Source organism: Oncorhynchus mykiss, chromosome 4 (genome assembly GCF_057628025.1).
Source record: "Oncorhynchus mykiss isolate SJ-2025 chromosome 4, ASM5762802v1, whole genome shotgun sequence".
Taxonomy (NCBI): domain Eukaryota; kingdom Metazoa; phylum Chordata; class Actinopteri; order Salmoniformes; family Salmonidae; genus Oncorhynchus; species Oncorhynchus mykiss.
In genome coordinates, this window is record NC_143025.1 from 27,489,277 (window position 1) to 27,508,442 (window position 19,166).

General features: G+C 42.1%; 1 protein-coding gene across 20 annotated transcripts in view; it reads left to right on the forward strand.

Moving 5' to 3' along the window:
- Positions 1-19,166, forward strand: part of LOC110521611 (ras-specific guanine nucleotide-releasing factor RalGPS2) — a 141,786-nt gene that overhangs the window by 24,285 nt on the left and 98,335 nt on the right. For 2 of the 20 annotated variants that reach the window (XM_090231666.1, XM_090231672.1), the window contains exon 1: positions 11,620-13,675. The exons of the other annotated variants lie outside the window; for them this stretch is intronic. The gene's annotated coding sequence lies outside the window, so the exon portion shown is untranslated. Of the gene's footprint in view, positions 1-11,619; positions 13,676-19,166 lie in introns of those variants that run through there. 20 annotated transcript variants of the gene reach the window in all.

The window sequence follows — 19,166 nt, forward strand, 5'->3', positions numbered from 1 at the left end:
AGAAAAGAAAATGGAGAAAGAGGGGCATGAAGTCATTGAGTGGGGATGGAAAGGTTTTGCTGAGTTTCAGAGGGGCGGGTGAGTGGAGTGGAGGGTCTCACACACCACTTATCTCTCTCCAGCTCATAAAGCAGTTCTAAGCCAGCTCTTACCATAGACCCCTACGGAGATGGGCCCAGCAGGATCAAAGCTCAACATGCCTCCACAGTACTGCCTGTTGAACAGCTTCAGTCAACATGGAAAGCACACAGGAGGTCACATAGATATACTATAGCTGAACACTCCCCATCTTAATTTCCTTTGGCTTTTGCCTGTGTTTGTGTGTGCCCTAGCTATGTTGGATGGGAGGAAATTATACAGCTTCCACAGGCTTTACTGTGCCTGTCAGTACCAGAGCCAAATCATTGTTCTAGCCCGGCCTGCGAGTAGAAGGAGGGTGAGATGGAGTGTGTTTGAGAGAAAGTGTATATGTGTGTCAGAGCGCGAGCGCAAGGTGTCTGTTTTAGAAAGGGGTGCCTTTGCTTTGTCAGGTTCCAGCATGTCGGCTTGCTAAAGTCTATTCCACCCAAAAGCCCCGGGGCCCGACTGGCACGTCCCCCTGGGAAAATAACTGAGTGTGGGTGTTGAAGCTGGGCAATATGGACAAATCCATTTCACTATAAATGTACTGATTTCTAACGAACAAAAGAACGATACGTTTATAACAATGTGCACGGGTTTGCCTATTTTTGTATATTACAGTACTATTGACACTACTTTGAATGTTCTAACTATCAATTGTATTCTTAGCAATAGCCCACATTAGCAGTTATTTAATTTCAAACTTCACATTTCTTGTATAGGTTAATTGTCATGATTATCAGTAAAATGTGCTCAGAATGACAGATGAAATATAATATAAAATTTGACATCTTAACAGAACATGTAACTCCTGTAATAAAGCAGCCAATAAAATGTAATTTGCGCGAAAACAAATCTAAACAGCACACCTGATGCGTGTTTTTACGAATGTGACAGATGAAAATCTGTGGAATTTCGAGGGGAATATGACTAGTATTGTGCCTTTGGCTTCTGGCCAACGAAAGAAAGGCGATATGAAAGAAATGCTGGTTTCAATGGCATATGAGGAAGTCTTTATAAAATAATTGCCTCCATGTTTCTATTGTCGAATTTTGTCTAGGCTTCTGTGATGCAAGGTAAGACATGGCTCATAATGAAGTGAAACGTTCAGGTTTCAAACAATTAAGCTTGTGTTTTCATAATGCCTACTGCCTCCAACTTGCATTGCAAAGTGGTGGGTGGCTTGCTGATAGCCTGCCTACAGTTGCCTGTGCACTTGAATGGCGAACGTGTGGCGCGCTTCAATTACCAGTTGAGGAACAAAAATAGTGGCAATTGTTTTTATTGTGGCCATCAACTGTTTTTAACACGCGATTGCATTTACAATTGTTGCGCAATGACTGGGTTTATAAAAGAAGCAACCAACTGAGGAGCTTGCACGAGAAATCCAGCTCAAATTAGGCTCTGTATGCTGTGCGCGTGTGACTAGTTGTTGGATAAGATGCATGATAACTAACAAATACACGGTCATATTAAATTCCACAAAATGATGCTAATTAAACTATAGACTGATAGGCATGACAGGGAAATTTGTTTCCATCAATGAATAAAGAGCATTATTTTGCACTGGGGTTTTTCTCCCGGTCATTTTGACGTCAAGTTGTCTTATTGGCTGTTCAATTTTGTTATCGGCCAAAAGCTGGCAATTGCCGGCTAACGGAAACGCTCTCGCTCTCTTTGTCTCTCTGTGTTAAAGGGAAGCTTGGAGGCTTATACCAGTTACTCATCATAAACACAAAGAGATTGCTGGGGGAGGTAGACTGAGAAGGAGAGCAAGAGGGAGTTGGAGAAAGGCTATTCTTGCTGTGGCAACAGCAAGCTACTGATCAATCATTTAAAGGATAGCTCTAGCTTCTGGCATTTAACCCATTGTTCTACTTACCCAGAGTCCATTGAACTGGTGTATATTAGCATTGCTACTGTACCTGTGGACTTCCAGTCATTGCACTAATGCTAGTTAGCATTGGCTTGTGAAACGACATTCATACTGCACACAGACATAAAAATGGTATCCAGAAGTTCTGACCTTGTGTAAGTAGAACAAGGGACAGAATCTCACAGTATCCCTTTAATCAGTATTGGGGGAAAACGCACAACAAACCCTAGATCAGTGGGGTCAACATTGGCCTTGCTACCTTGTCACATGGTGCTTGTAGACCAGGATAACCTTCGACCTCTAGTCCCCGGAACACTCCTGACTCCAGTCATGACACCTGGCTTGTGATGAGGCAATATGCATATAACATTGTAATGGGATGTGGGACAGGGTAATGTTGCTGTAATTAACCCACATTTTAGTATAGTTCTAGTTTCACTTGACATGACAGTTGAGTGTCTCACTAATAGGAACATTGAACTTCGATGCTAAACGCTCCTTGATGTCCTGCGTTGCTGTAGTGTAGACAGCATAAACTCCATACGACTCAGAGTGAGATCTCAGGCAGTTTCCTATTAGCATGGTTCTAGTGACAGAGCTGTTCTGGCTATTGTTCCCCTACCGTATTACTCCACACATTATTAACTGACTGTCTGACCCACCATAACAATCTGCACTGCTTCTGCCTGTACAACACGTCCTCTCCCCCCTTCCTTCCTACTCGTCTGTCGCTGAGCTCTGGCCCTCCAGTCTTAAGCAAGAGAAGCTGGGACTAGGCCAGGCTGGCTGCTCCCCTGTGGCCCACCAATAAGGCCAGAGGCATTCACACAGAACACTCTCCAGTCCCCCCACATGAGCACACTCCCACACACACAGCACACGACCACACGTGCCAGCCTGCGGCCCCGGGACCTTGCCACACACCCTTTCACTTACCAGCTTGGCACAGGTTTTCATCTCCCTGTTTCCTGCTTCTCCTCTCTCCCTCTCTGTCCCTCCCTCTGCATCTACTTTCTTTGTATTTCCCCCTGTAGCCTGTATTAAGGAGCTGTTTTCTGGTCTGAGTGTTGGTTTAGCCTTAATGCTGGTTGTGTATGATGCTGCTGTGTCTGTCTTACTGGGGGGGGAAGGTGCCAGGTGAGGAGAGTGGGTGGGGCAGGCAGAGCAGACTTTGTCCATAGTCTGAGGGATACAGGGAGGGAAGTTGTGTGTGTGTGTGTGTGTGTGTGAGCACATGTGCTCCTAAGTTGAAGACATGTAGGAGCACACAAAGAAATGTAAGCGCAAACTGAAAAAATGTATAGTATTAAAGCGGCAATCCGCAGTAGAAACAATAACAAAGCCACTCCCTGTCACTGTTTTGATAAAAGGCTGAGGGATGGGGCTGGAGAATAGTACAGAGCTACTGACACAAAGCTATGGATGCAAGGACGAACCAGCCGTAATATCAACATTTATAGTTTTAATCATGTTTTCAAGCTATATTCTGTGTTTTTTATATTTTGTTTGTTATAAGTATATATATTTTGGCTTATTGTGTGTGTTTGTGTGTGCGAGTAAATTCACGCATGGTCAGAGCTGCTGCCAAGATTAGGGACCAGCAGAATTTCACAAAAAGACTGGAGTCAAGCTAACAGCAAGCATGTGTGTGTTTACATCAATGTCTGTGTGTCCTGTTTGGAACATACCTGTGTGTCTGAGTATTCTCAATGTGTTTGAGTGGGAGAGGGTCTGTGCTCTCCTCTCCCATCATCATCACTAGGGACTGAAACTTCACCGGCCCTCAGATTTTTACCCAGCATTTGACTGGTGGTAGGTTAATGCTAGGGCTGGGCGGGTAAGCAGTATTTTAACCAGTATTGATGCATGGAACGGTTTGGATTTTTACTTCACCTTTCATAACGTTATTTCAATGTTAGTTGTGGTAATTGTAATATTTATATTACATTTATGTAAATCGTCAGTTCTTACCGTCCTTATTAAGAGACTGATAACTGCTTATTTTCTAGCAAGAGTTTCGCACATGTACTTTTTTTTTGCCATGAATCTTGCTTGTGAGACAGTGATGGTGCCAAAAGCACTCTAGATATTGGCACAGTGCCCATTGTGGCGAAAGTAAGAACTGCAATTGAATCAATTGAAATACATGGTCATAGAGGAGAATAATTATTCTGATAAAGGAAAAGGGACTGACAAAAGAGGCATACAAAGACCAAAGAATAACACATGAGTTAAGGAAAGTTGTATAAAAATTCAATGATTTTTGATTGATTTAACAGTATAACAAACTTAAATCAGAGCAAAATCTCCATTTAAAACCACTTGCTATGTAACCCACGGTTATAGATGAACATCGTCATTAACATAAAATAACTGTCATAGAAAAAAGAAGCTGCTTGAAGACAGGATAGCTGGGCAGTTGAGTCAGTTTTTGCGGTAACATGGAGTCTTAACAAATTGATGAAACTTTTGCTCCTTGCTGAAACAAACTAGCAAACAAATTATTTGGTTGCCTAGGCAATGCCCCCCACAATGCATCAGCACACACGGTTATAGACTGGGTTTGGAACCTCGAACCCTGACAATTTGACTTGAAAACTCATTGGTACACTCGCAATGGCTGCCTGGTACTGCGATGCAATAATTTCCATGATGTAGAATTTTCATTCAGATTATGTTAACTGAATGTATTTTTTGTAATGTCAGTTGAGTTGAATCAACAAATCACAGCATGTATTGAATGTCACACTTCCTGCTTTTACGATTGAACGATTGAAGACAATGGGACAAGCTATGCTAGTTAGCAATGGCACTAGTCCCAGAATTGTGACAATGTTGTTTTTACTGGTATATTTTCGGCGTAGATTTTTTTTTTCCCCTGCTTTGCTCGTATTATGGGTACAGTTGCAATGGCCAGTCCACCCATTATGCCATCATTGACTTGAATAAGGACGCCCGTTCTATTTCTATGGCAGCACATAGAAACACATTTGGGCTCCCAAGTGGCGTATAATTATTTTTTTTTTACCTTTATTTAACTAGGCAAGTCAGTTAAGAACAAATTCTTATTTTCAATGACGGCCTAGGAACAGTGGGTTAACTGCCTGTTCAGGGGCAGAACGACAGATTTGTACCTTGTCAACTCGGGGGTTTGAACTTGCAACCTTCCGGTTACTAGTCCAACGCTCTAACCACTAGGCTACGCTGCCGCCCCGGTCTAAGGCACTGCATCTGTGCTAGAGGCGTCGCTACAGTACCTGGTTCGAATCCAGGCTGTATCATATCCGGCCGTGATTGTGAGTCCCATAGGGCGGCGCACAATTGGCCAAGCATCATCCCGGGTTTGGCCAGGGTAGACCGTCATTTGTAAATAAGAATTTGTTCTTAACTGACTTGCCTAATCAAATGAAAAGAAATACATAATCCTTCCGTTCAGGAGCAAGGAAGAGGAGAAAATGTGCGTATATTCGAACAGTTAGGCTATTGTGGAGACCGTGTGGTCATTTGGCTGGACAATTATCGTCATCCAAAATTCCATAACCGTCATAATCCTTAATTCAACTGCACACCAGCCAGACACCGTTGTTTGGGTTTGCTGTGTTTCTGTAGCGCTCATGTGATTGCAGAGTTTGCAAAACAAATGGCCACTGGATTGACTCAAATAATCATGATGTTCTGCCAGGTAGGCATTGGCTGCTTTGTAGTTAACATTTAATTTGCCGCTTCAGAAAGTTGAAGGAAAACACCACTGATACATTTTGTTAATCTCTTATCTTGGGAAAAATTAATGCATTTTCTAATAAGTTCAATACCTTTGTAGATGATTTCCTAATAAGTTCAATAATTTAATTCCATTTTAATGACTGGTATCCTTGATTCCATCCATGTTATAATGCCCTACACACATTGTCACACAGCGGGTTAGGGACACAAGCCAGGTGTGTTTGTTCCACTCAGCACAGGGGTGTGAGGGGTGTGTGTGACTTGTTCTGCAGAATGGTGACTGAGCACACGTTGTCCACAGTGAAACCCTCTTCACACAATCACTTAACAGCAAGATGGCGCAGACGGACACGGTCACCCTGTTTCTAGCTTCTAGACAACTTTGCAATTTTTCGTTTTTTTGTTATTTCTTACATAATTTGCTCAGAACGTTTCTTGTATTATTACCTACAACCGGAAATAACTTTTGGATATTAGATCAGCGGTCACTCACCAAAAATGTGCCTTCCCTGACCTGGATCCTTTGTTTGATCTATTCCAGGGGCTGCCCTAAAACGCAGATGTTGGAAAAAAGGTCAGACTCAGGCAGCGTGCATACCATCCACCACTTCAGAGTATATTATTTGCTAAATTCAGTCCCTAGACAATGAAGTAGACAAGCTCAGGGCGAGTATCTCCTTCAAGAGAGACATCGGGGACTGTAACATACTCCCTTTTTACGGAATCATGGCCATCTCCAGACATATCGTACCCGTCCATTCATCCAGTGGGGTTCTCCATCCATCTCACGGAAAGGAAGAAACAACTCTGTGAAAAAGGCAGCAGAGTTTGATTCACATCTCCTGGTGTGATTGTGGTAACGTACAGAAACTCAAGTCCTTTTATTCTCCCGATCTGGAATACCTCACCATCAAATGGCGACCGCTTTACCTCCTGAGAGACTGTTCTTCCGTCATCGTCACTGCCATGTGCTGTGCATTCGGAAAGTTTTCAGATCCCTTGACTTTTTCCACATTTTGTTACGTTAAATTGTTGGCATCAATCTTAACACAAAACCCCATAATGACAAAGCAAAGGGTTTTTTGCGAATGTATATATATATAAAAAAATACATTTCACATAAGTATTCAGACCCTTTTACTTAGTACTTTGTTGAAGCACTTTTGGCAGTGATTGCAGCATTGAGTCTTGGGTATGACGCTACAGGCTTGGCACACCTGTATTTGGGGAGTTCTCCCATTCTTCTCTGCAGATCCTCTCAAGCTCTGACAGGTTGGATGGGGAGCGTTGCTGCACAGCTATTTTCTGGTCTCTCCAGAGAAGTTCGATCAGGTTCAGGTATTGTATTTATTATGGATCCCCATTAGCTGCTGCTGCCAAAGCAGCTCTCTTGGGGCCCAGCTAGGTTAAGGCAGTTTATACAATTTTAAAAACATTACAATACATTCACGGATCCACGGCACACTGTGTGCCCTCAAGCATCAACTCTACCACATCTACAGTACTAAATCCATATTCTGTGTCTGTGCCAATGTTTGTTGCTTCACAGTCCCCACTGTTCCATAAGGTGTGTTTTTTTTTATTTTTTTAAGTATCTGTTTTTTTAAATCTAATTTTACTGCTTGCGTCAGTTACTTGAGTTGGAATAGAGTTCCATGTAGTCATGGCTCTATGTAGTACTGTGTGCCTCCCATAGTCTTTTCTGGACTTGGGGACTGTGAAGAGACCTCTTGTGGGGTATGCATGGATGTCCAAGCTGTGTGCCAGTAGTTTAGATAGACAGCTCGGAGCATTCAACATGTCAATACCTCTCATAAATAAAAGTAGTGATGAAGTCACTCTCGTTCACTTTCAGCCAGGAGAGATTTGACATGCATATTATTAATATTAGCTTTGTGTACAACCAAGGGCCAGCCATGCTGCCCTATTCTGCAATTTATATTCTGCCCTATTCATGCTGCCCTAGTCTGCAATTTTCCAAAATCCTTTTTTGTGGCACCTGACCACACGACTGAACAGTGGTCCAGATGCGGCAAAACTAGGGCCTGTGGGACCTGCCTTGTTGATGGTGTTAAGAATGCAGAGCATCTTCTCCTCATCTTAGCTACTACTGTACCAATATGTTTTAACCATGACAGTTTACAATCTAGGGTTACTCCAAGCACTTTAGTCTGGGCTCTGGCTGGATATTCAGAGACTTGTCCCAAAGCCACTCCTGGGTTGTCTTGGCTGTGTGCATAGGGTTATTGTCCTGTTGGAAGGTTAAACTTTGCCCCAGTCTGAGGTCCTGAGCGCTTGGGAACAGGTTTTCATCAAGCATCTCGCTGTACTTTGCTCTGTTCATCTTTCCCTCAATCCTGACTAGTCTCCCAGTCCCTGCCGCTAAAAAACATCCTCCCAGCATGACGCTCCCACCACCGTGCTTCATCGTGGCGCTTGGCATTCAGGCCAAATAGTTCAATCTTGGTTTCATCAGACCAGAGAATCTTGTTGCTCATGGTCTGAGAGTCCTTTAGGTTTCTTTTTCTGAGGAGTGGCTTACATTTGGCCACTCTACCATGAAGGCCTGATTTGGTGGTGTGCTACAGAGATGGTTTTCTTTTTGTAATGTTATCACATCTCCACAGAGGAACTCTAGAGCCCTGTCAAAGTGACCATCGGTTTCTTGGTCACCTCCCTGACCAAGGCCCTTCTCCTCCGATTGCTCAGTTTGGCTAGGCGGCCAGCTCTAGGGAGAGTCTTGGTGGTTTTGATGGAGGCCTCTGTGTCCTTGGATACTTTCAATGCCGCAGATTTTTTTTAAATTGTTATTTTATTTTTTTATAACCCTTCCCCAGATCTGTGCCTCCACACAGTCCTGTCTTGGAGCTCTGCAAACAATTCCTTCAACCTCATTGCTTGGATTTTGCTCTGACATGCATTGTCAACTGTGGGACCTTATATAAATGTGTGTGCCTTTCCAAATTATGTCCCATCAATTGAATTTACCACAGGTGGACTACAATCAAGTTGTAGAAACGTCTCAAGGATGACCAATGGAAACAGGATGCACCCAAGCTCAACTTCGAGTCTCACAGCAAAGGGTTTGAATACTTATGTAAATAAGGCATTTCTGTTTTTTAAACCTAGTTTTCACTTTGTCATTATGGGGTATTGTGTGTAGATTGCTGAGGATTTGTTTAAAAAAAAATTTTTTTAGAATAAGGCTGTAACGGAATAAAATGTGGATAAAGTCAAGGCTTCTTAATAGTTTCCAGAGGCACTGTATGTTATGACACCTCTACGGAAAGATGTCATTTACAGTGTTCTCCGTTTTGCTCTACGACCCCCACAAGCATCGCAGGACTCTGATGTTGGTACTGCAGATATGCCAACGTCCGATCAGTTTTGGCTACACACTAATTTAACCCCTCTAAGGTGAGTCTCTCACAGACTTGCATACATGTTGGTTGTTTTGCTCTAGGATGAACACAAGACTCATCTGAAGGTACCCCGATACAAGTTGAAAATATTTATGGAAGTATACATTTAAGTAGTTTAGCCCCTAAAATAAGCGGTTAAATAGGTGTTTAAAAAAAATCTAGAATGGTTTCCTCAACTTTCTTATCGCTCTGATACTGTATAGTTTTGGGGGAATATCTGTCCTATCTGTTCCATGTGGTGAATTTTATTCAATACGTTTCTATGGGCTAATGGCATTAAGGCCAAATTCAATAATACTTTAGATGTAATAGATAAAATGATCCTTGGTATGACCATCTTAAAACAATTTATTTTGTTAGCTTAGTGATGTTGAGAGCAAAACCTGAAAATGAAAACTTAATCTGGCAAAAAAAAATACCTGATTTTTATAGGGCCCTATGTGTATCGACCTGGTTGCAGTGACATGCATGTGTGTGAGAGAGACTGGCTCAGTGGCCCCTCTTAGTTGATTTAAAAAAAATATATATTTTTTTACTTTTACCCCTTTTTCGTTATCCCCGTACGGACTCGGAAGAGGAGACGGTTGAGAGCTGTGTGTCCTCCGAAACACAACCCTGCCAAGCTACACTGCTTCTTGACACAATGCCCACTTAATCCAGGAGCCAGCCGCACCAATGTGTCGGAAACACTGTGCACCTAGCGACCGTAACAACGTGCGCTGCGCCCAGTCCGCCACAGGAGTCACTAGTGCGCGATGGGACATCATTGCCAGCCAAACCCTCCCCTAACCCGGACGACGCTGGGCCAATTGTGCGCCGCCCCATGGGTCTCCCAGTCGCGGACTCTAACCCAGAATCTCCAGTGACACAGATAGCACCGCGATGCAGTGCCTTAGACCACTGCACCACTCGGGAGGCCCCCCTCTTAGAATATCTCTGACGTTGGGGTTGTTTGTCTCTGACAAAATTAGTTCTAATTTCACCTAGGCTACATGTTAACATCACTGTTACGAACTCTTCAGAAATGGCTCTTAATGAAAACTGACAATGTCAAAAACTGGATGCCTAATGTTGACGCTGTTCACTCGGGCTTTAAGACTATAAAAGAGGCACGCTACAGTGTGTTTCTCTGCATCCCACAGTTCTCAGCACAGTGAGTACACTGACCCACTTTGGGTCTTACCAAGATGCTGCAGTCTGCACCGTTTAGAAATGCATGAGGCTGGGTGGCGCTTTGGGATTTAGCATAGCGTGTGTCTTTGTCTGTGTGTGTCGAGTGTGTGTGTGTGAAGTGACATTTAAGGGTGTCACACCCAGTCCTGCACTGCTGAGTGGCTAATGGCTAGAACATACACATGACCTCACTGTCACGTGCCTGTTTTTTTCACCTGGATGCAGCAGCTTTTGATTCTGACCCTGATCACACAGACACACACGGCCAAGCCTGTAGTCTCTAACAAGGGACAGCTAACTGTCACACCAACAACATACTCATCCTATTTGTCTGTGGAGACTCGTGGCTCATCACTGGGCCAGACGAACTGGTTCTCAATATAGATGTTTGTTGGAGATGAGATTATAGCACAGCTCACATGGGTCAGTGACTGTGGCCTGAATAAAGCTGTTTCTAGAGGAATGAGTCAGTCTGAAGGTGATAGCCTGCCTGTAGAATGCTTCGGCTCTGTCCTCATATCAGTGTTTTTGCAGTCAGTCAGTGGCTGGGCTGTCTCTTAGTGTGTGGGTGTGGGCCATCCATCATCCTTACTCACAGCCAAGTGTATACACACACTCACTCACTCACCAGGGTTTAGTTTAGCTGGTAATTGGTGGCGTTTGGCAAAAAAATGTAAGTGCTAATAAATATAATTTTTGCCCGCCTAATTGGGGCGGTAGGGAACCTAGTGGTTAGAGCAGGGACAATAACACAAAGGTTGCTAGATTGAATCCCCGAGCTGACATGGTAAACATCTGTCTTTCTGCCCCTGAACAAGGAAGTTAACCCACTGTTCCTAGGCCGTCATTGTAAATAAGAATGTGTTAACTGACATGCCTAGTTAAACAAAGGTAAAACAAAATTATAATAATTGACCGCGAGGTGGAAAGTTCAGTCCATGTAAATACATTTGACCACCATGCTTATCGATCTATTGGTTAATTTGCAAGACTTAGAGGAATTAAATTGGGGCTTGTGTATTTTCGTGTATCTTATCCCACATGGACAGCACACAGAGACAATTTCAATGGAAAGTCCCTTGTCCGACAGCGCTAGAGCCACTGCTGCAGCTCCTCAGCTGATTGCTGCTGGTGTGAAACATCGTCTTTTATAAGCCCAGACATAGTGTAACAATTCTAAATGCAATCGCCTGTTAACCTTAGAGTTGATTTCCGCTGCCCCATGGAAATCAAATTAGCATAATACAAAACTCCCATAGAAAACTGTCAGTTTAAACTAGTGATTTTGTTTTGCATGGGGTGTGTCTCAATCAACCACATTCGCTGATGTCGCACTTCCGCAGTGAAGGGTGACTGCAGTCACCCTTCATTGATGTAATTTATGTATGTGTGTGTGTGTGTGTGTGTGTGTGTGTGTGTGTGTGTGTAAATTACATCAATGCTGAATGAACACTTATTTTAACTTAATATGATACATCAACCGTTCCGTATTTTATCTAACGGGTGGCATTCATAAGTCTAAATACTGCTGTTAAATTGCACAACTTTCAATGTTATGTCATAATTATGCAAAATTCTGGCAAATTGAATTAGTCTTTGTTAGGAGGAAAGGGTCTTCACACAGTTCGCAACGAGCCAGGTGACCAAACTGCTGCATATACCCTACTCCTCTTACACTGAACGGGAGAGAAGTGACACAATTTCAGGCACCGCATTGATTATATGCAATGCAGGACAAGGTAGTTAAACTAGTAATATCATCAACCATGTGTAGTTAACTAGTGATTGTCAAGGTTGATTTGTTTTTTAATAAGATAAGTAATGCTAGCTAACAACTTACCATGACTCCTTGCTGCCTGCACTTGATTAACAGGTGTTCAGCCTGCCACGCAGTCTCCTCGTGGATTGCAATGTAATCGGCGTCCAAAAAGGCCGATTACCGATTTCTTATGAAAACTTGAAATCGACCCTAATTAATCGGCCATGCCGATTAATCGGTCGACCTCTAGTCTGAAGTCAGTACTGCCGATCTGCCAACTTCTCTAAGTGGCTACACATTAATATGACCCCTCTGTGGAAAGGTGAGACTCGAACACGTACATGTGTTTTGCTCTAGAATGCCTCAAGACTCGTCTGAAGTTCCCACCCGGTACCAGTTGAAAAAATGAATGGAAATATATATTGTATTTTTTATTTAACCTTTAATTTAACTAGGGAATTGTGTGCCGCTCTATGGGACTCCCAATCACAGCTGGTTGCGATACAGCTTGGAATCAAACCAGGGTCTGTAGTGATGCCTCTAGCACAGAGATGCAGTGCCTTAGACTGCTGTGCCTCTCGGGAGCCCCGCCAGCTTACACAGTGCTTAGACTGTAGAGGGTGAAAAACAGTTTTGATGGCCACGATTTAAAAAGGGCTACTATTTAGAGCTACGTGTGAAGAGTGGATCTGTTGAGTGAGAAGTTCATAACAGGAGAGGGGGAGAGAAGATGGAGAGGGGGTGAAGAATGGAGGATTTGTAGAGGGAGTGCTGCTAGGCTTAGTTTCTTGAGTAAGATTTTATATTTTCCAGAGAATATACCAATTTTCCTTCTCGAAAATTGCAAGAAATTACCGGGCTTCCCAGCATTCCCGTTCAAACCAGAAGTGCTATTTTACCTGTTGAGTGTAGGGGTTGATGTTTGGATGAAAAACATACCCAAATGAAATTTCTCAGGCCCAGAATCTAGAATATGCATATAATTGTCAGATTAGGATAGAAAAAACTCAAAAGTTTCCAAAACTGTCAAAATATTGTCTGAGTATAACATAACTGATATTGCAGGTGAAAACCTGAGGAAAATCTAACCAGGAAGTGCTGTTTTTCCTGAAACCTCTGTTCCATTGCATGCCTTCCCTCCATTTAAAGGGATATCAACCAGATTCCTTTCTCTATGGCTTCCACATGGTGTGAACAGTCTTAAGACATAGTTTCAGGCTTTTATTCAGAAAAATGAGCGAGAACATACACGTTGCGTCAGTGGATGGCTGGGTGCCAGCAGAGTTTTGCATGCGCAACAGTTTGGAACAGACATTTTCTCTCTCTCCTATTGAAAAATCTACGGTCCGGTTGAAATATTATTTATTGTAAAAACAACCTAAGGATTGATTATAAAAAAACGTTTGACATGTTTCTACGAACTCTACGGATACTATTTGGAGTTTGTCTGCCCCGTTGTGACCGCTCGAGCCTGTGGATTTCTGAACAAAACGTGCCAACCAAATGGAGCTATTTTGGATATAAAAATCTTTATGGAACAAAAGGAACATTTATTGTGTAACTGGGAGTCTCGTGAGTGCAAACATCCGAAGATCATCAAAGGTAAGCGATTCATTGTAGTGCTTTTCTGACTTTCGTGACCAATCTACTTTGCTGCTAGCTGTTTGTAATGTTTTGTCTGCTGAGAGATGTCCTAACATAAACGCTTGGATAGCTTTTGCTGTAAAGCTTTTTTATTTTATTTTTAAATCTGACACGCCAGGTGGATTAACAACAAGCTAGGCTGTGTTTTGCTTTATTGCACTTGTGATTTCATGAAAATTAAATATTTTTAGTAATTTCATTTGAATTTGGCACTCTGCAATTCAGCGGATGTTGACACAAATGATCCCGCTAAAGGGATCGGTGCGCCAAGAAGTTAAATGCATATGGGCATTTCCATCAAAGGACCAATGAGCACTAATGTGAAGTTCATTGGAGCATATCACATTTGGTGTCAAATGAAAGCTAAGAGTCTCTATTTTTGAGAAATGAAGGAAGATATATTGGTATACGCTGTCCAACGATACAATGCAGTAAAGATAAGTGTAGTACACTGTACTATAGTCTTCTGTACTGTGCTCTGCTGTGCTGCACTGTGTTGTGATGTCCAAACTTGTGAACCATGAGGCAGTTTTAATTTTGGCATTTTTTTTTATTTTTTTTATTCAGTGTAGTCTTACTCATTTTTACAAAAATATCATGAAGTCTAAATCACATTTTTTGTCATTTGAATAATGATTTTGCCCAGTTACTGTCAAACGGTGGAACATTTTAGTCAACTACAGTGGTTCCTCCTTTAAAAGTTGCATCATACTGTGGTATACCTTTGAATGCTGCCGCAGCATTCACGTAATTTAACTTCTTGCGACTAGCAATCCCGGATCCGGGAGCGTAATCATAGCCTCAAACGAATTAGCATAACGCAGCGGACATAAATACCCCTAGAAACTTTTCCTATTCATGACAATCGAAAGTGATGGTCGGGAGTAGGCTACAGAATGGAGGATTCTAAATTGTTTGCCTTCATTAGACAACTTTGTTCCAATATTTCTGTAAATCAGGGATATTTATTCCCGTAGTACTTCGTTATTGATCCATAACTAAATCAACATCTGCATTTTGAGAATTTTTATCATTAATCTATTAACAAAATGTGTTTTATTAGGCTACTGTGCAGTCTACAATACATACTGTAGTAAACATGGGAAAGCGCCTAATTTCTTGCAAAAGGGAGAGCAGGCCATGTCTGTACTACAGAATGCAGGGCACACGGGAGACCAGTGTGATTTCATAGTTGTGATGTCTTCACTATTATTCTACAATGTAGAAAATAGTAAAAATATAGAAAAATCCTGGAATGAGTAGGTGTCAACTTTTGATTGGCTCTTGCTGGTACGGAAAATATGGCGCTGTACAACGTGACGGTCGGCAGTACAGTACTGGGCTATTTAGCTTAAGAATCCATCCAGGGCATGAGGAAGGACTTGCCTAGTTAAATAAAGGTTACACTAAGAGTATAACATTTCTGCACCCTCATTTTTGTATTCTTGACTAACCAATACCCAAATGGAGAGTTAGTGAAAATCAAAATCTCATTGATTTATCAAGACCAGTCCCCATGCTTGCATCAGAGCAGTGCGAAACGGTGATAAAATAGTTGTAGGCTTTTGCTTCTAACTTGTATATGCTCTTTTTAAAAAAGACCTACACCATTTTTAACAGCACATTACTCAACGCTAGTGGGACTGATTTCGCATATGGTAGGCCTACAGTGTATCGAAATATTTTTTTCAATGACGTGACTGCCAATAATTACATTTAGAGGATTGGAGGACTCAATTAATATCTAAGGGGCTTTTTCTGTTAGATATTCAGGTATTCACAGATCATACGTTTGTTTTATATAATTCTAAATTTAATAATAGTAATAATAATAATGGTTTAGGATTTCTGGTGTAGGTTTTCTCCATCTGTTGGTGTGCAACGCTTGCCTAACAAGTTAGCTATATTTTGAGAACCAGCCACTGTTCACCTCCAATTGATTGCGCTGTGGTTGCCGCCAGTTTTTATTTTTTATTTTTAAGTTGAACCTTTATTTAACTAAGCAAGTCGGGTAAGAACAAATTCTTATTTACAATGAAGGCCTACCCCGGCCAAACACGGATTACTCTGGGCCAATTGCGCGCCGACCTATGGCACTCCCAATCACGGTCGGATGTGATACAGCCTGAATTCGAACCAGGGACTGTAGTAAAGCCTCTTTCACCGAGATGTAGTGCCTTACCGCTGCATCACTCGGGAGCCATGACCTATATACAGTTGAAGTCGAAGGTTTACATACACCTTAGCCAAATACATTTAAACACAGTTTTTTCACAATTCCTGACATTTAATCTTAGTGAAAATTCCCTGTCTTAGGTTAGTTAGGATCACCACTTTATTTTATCTCTTGGCAGCTGTTGCCAGCAGCTCTTCGTTGTGCGTTAAGCATTGCGCTGTTTATGACTTCAAACCTATCAACTCCCGAGATGAGGCTGGTGTGACCGAAGTGAAATGGATGGCTAGTTAGCGCGCGCTAATAGCGTTTCAAACTTCACTCGCTCTGAGCCTTGGGGTGGTTGTTTCCCTTGCCCTGCATGGGTAACGCTGCTTCGATGTGGTGGCTGTTGTCGTTGTGTTGCTGGTTCGAGCCCAGGGAGGAGTGAGGAGAATGACGGAAGCTATACTGTTACACTGGCAATACTAAAGTGCCTATAAGAACATCCAATAGTTAGGTTAATGAAATACAAATGGTATAGAGAGAAATAGTCCTATAATAACTACAACCTAAAACTTCTTACCTGGGAATATTGAAGACTTATGTTAAGGAACCACCAGCTTTCATATGTTCTCATGTTCTGAGCAAGGAACTGAAACGTTAGCTTTCTTACATGGCACATATTGCACTTTTACATTATTCTCCAACACTTTGTTTTTGCATTATTTAAACCAAATTGAACATGTTTCATTATCTACTTGAGGCTAAATTGATGTTATTGATGTATTGTATTAAGTTAAAATAAGTGTTCATTCAGTATTGTTGTAATTGTCATTATTACAAATACATTTTTTTTAATTTTTTTTTTAAATCGGCCGATTTTAAATCGGTATCGGCTTTTTGGGTCCTCCAATAATCGGTATCGGCGTTGAAAAATGATAATCGGTCGACCTCTACTGTGAACAAATTTGTGGCCTGCATAGAGCCCTGACCTCAACCCCATCGAACACCTTTGGGATGAATTGGAATGCTGACTGCGAGCCAGGCCTAATAGCCCAACTTCAGTGCCCAACCTTGCTTCCACTCAGGCACGAGTATTACTAAGTCCCTACTGTAATGTTCCAACATCTAGTGGAAAGCCTTCCCGCAAGAGTGGAGGAGGTTATAGCAGCAAAGGGGGGACCAACTCTATATTAATGCCAATGATTTTAGAATGAGATGTTTGACGAGCAGGTGTCCACATACTTTTGGTTTTGTAGTGTATCGGGGGAAGGATATAAAACTATTTTTAAAGTGTTGAAAGTTTCCAAGAGCATAGTGGTCTTCATCATTGGGAAATAGAAAAAACATAGAACTACCTTGACTCTGCCTAGAACTGGTCGTTCTACCAAACTGTGCAACCGGGCAGGAAGGACATTTGCAAGAGAGGTGACCAAGATCCCAATGACTGTGGAGGTAGAAATCCAAATCAACTGAGGGGGTCACCATTTTGTACTTGGATGAATTGTCCATTATAATACCAGGGAAAGAAATCGGACATGCTTATACCACTGTAAATTGAGAAATATATTTTTATTTGATTTATTTAACCTTATATTTAACAAGGCAAGTCAGTTTTAAGAACAAATTCTTATTTACAATGATGGCCTAGGAACAGTTGGTTAACTGCCTTGTTCAGGGACAGAATGACATTTTTACCATGGCAGCTCGGGAAGTCAATCTAGCAACCTTTCGGTTACAGGCCCAATGCTCTAACCACTAGGCTTCCTGCCGCCCTGATTCATATACACATGAATCGAACATTTTCTAAATATTTTTTGTTGGTATTTTTGTAGGAATTAAACAACTCAGTTCTGTCACCTCACTTTTATTGACATAGCCTAGTTTTAAAACTACAAGGCCTGTTTTATCGGCACTGTTGGCTGACTGGTAAAATATTGAGGTTATTACAGTGTAGTAAGAATTACTTGAGTTTTAGCTTACCTTTTGACTGAAAGATGCAGCATGGTTAATTTTTACTTCACTTATTGTGATGATTTTTTTCCGAAGGAACATATCTAATTCTCCGCAAATCAGATAGATAACAGGGATCTCACCAAAGAATGTAAGAGGGGTGCTGTGCCACCTTGTGGACTGGCTGCACCGCTATAAAAAATAATACATCTAAATTAGACACCCGGTAATCGCATAATTTTCCGACATGAAATTGTCTCTTGTAGCTCATTTGGGAGAGCATGGGTCTTGCAAGGCCAGTTTTGTGTTTGATTCCCATGGGGGACCAGTATGAAAAGGTATGCACTCACTTCTGTAAGTCACTCTGGATAAGAATGTCTGCTGAATGACTAGAATGTAAAAGCAGACTTGGTCAAAAACAGATTAACTATAATTGTAGATAGGCCTAACTGTAATTGTAGCTGACTGATTCTCAAGACCCAGCCAAACAAATGTATAATAAAATTCTACACACAAACTAAGGCTATAGGCTACGTAAAATAACCTGGCAGGCCTACCTTGTAGCAAACAAACAAAATCATTTGCATAGGCTGTAGGCCGTACCTGTAGACCTTTCTCAGAAAACAGAAAACACTTCCCCTATTACATGCCCCAACATGAGCCTTAATCCATCTCTCCTCTCCTGTACCTCGACTCATCCTTTCAGGAACTCTGGTTCATCTCCAGCTTGCTAAGATAAGAGGCAGGAACATCAGCTGATCCACACATTCCCAAATACACACCGCGTTATCCCTCATTGTCTGTCAACAGGTGACGGTTTGATGTCACTAGACAGACCAGACCATCGGGAGGGGGGTGAACCTCAGAGCATTGAGCTGCTGTGTTGTTAATGTGGACTTGCCTGTCTGTGGATCTACTGATCGGGAGCTGGGTTTGTGATTGGGGCCTGTTTGTGACGTGAATGCGATGTCAGGTTTTTTACTCAACAGGGTGCATTCTCTCCCCATTCCCTGAGCGACGGTCTGTCTTTTGGTGAGGGGCTGGGGAGGTGTTTATTCCAACTAGGTATGGACTGTTAGGTCCTCATCTAGTCTATGGGAATGTTGTGGCTTTCGGTATGAACACTTTTACAGCCATTCACACACCTTGTGTCATTTGGCCTGGGCAGTGAACTTATTGACATCTGCTCTGGGGTCAGGGTAGAAACTCTTGGCAGCTGTTGGTCTCAACCACATATCTGGGTTCAGATTGTAACCTGACACAGCAGGAGGATGTTGGGCAGGTAACCGAAAGGTCGCTGATTTTAATACCCATGCCGACAAGATGTGCCCTTGAGCAAGG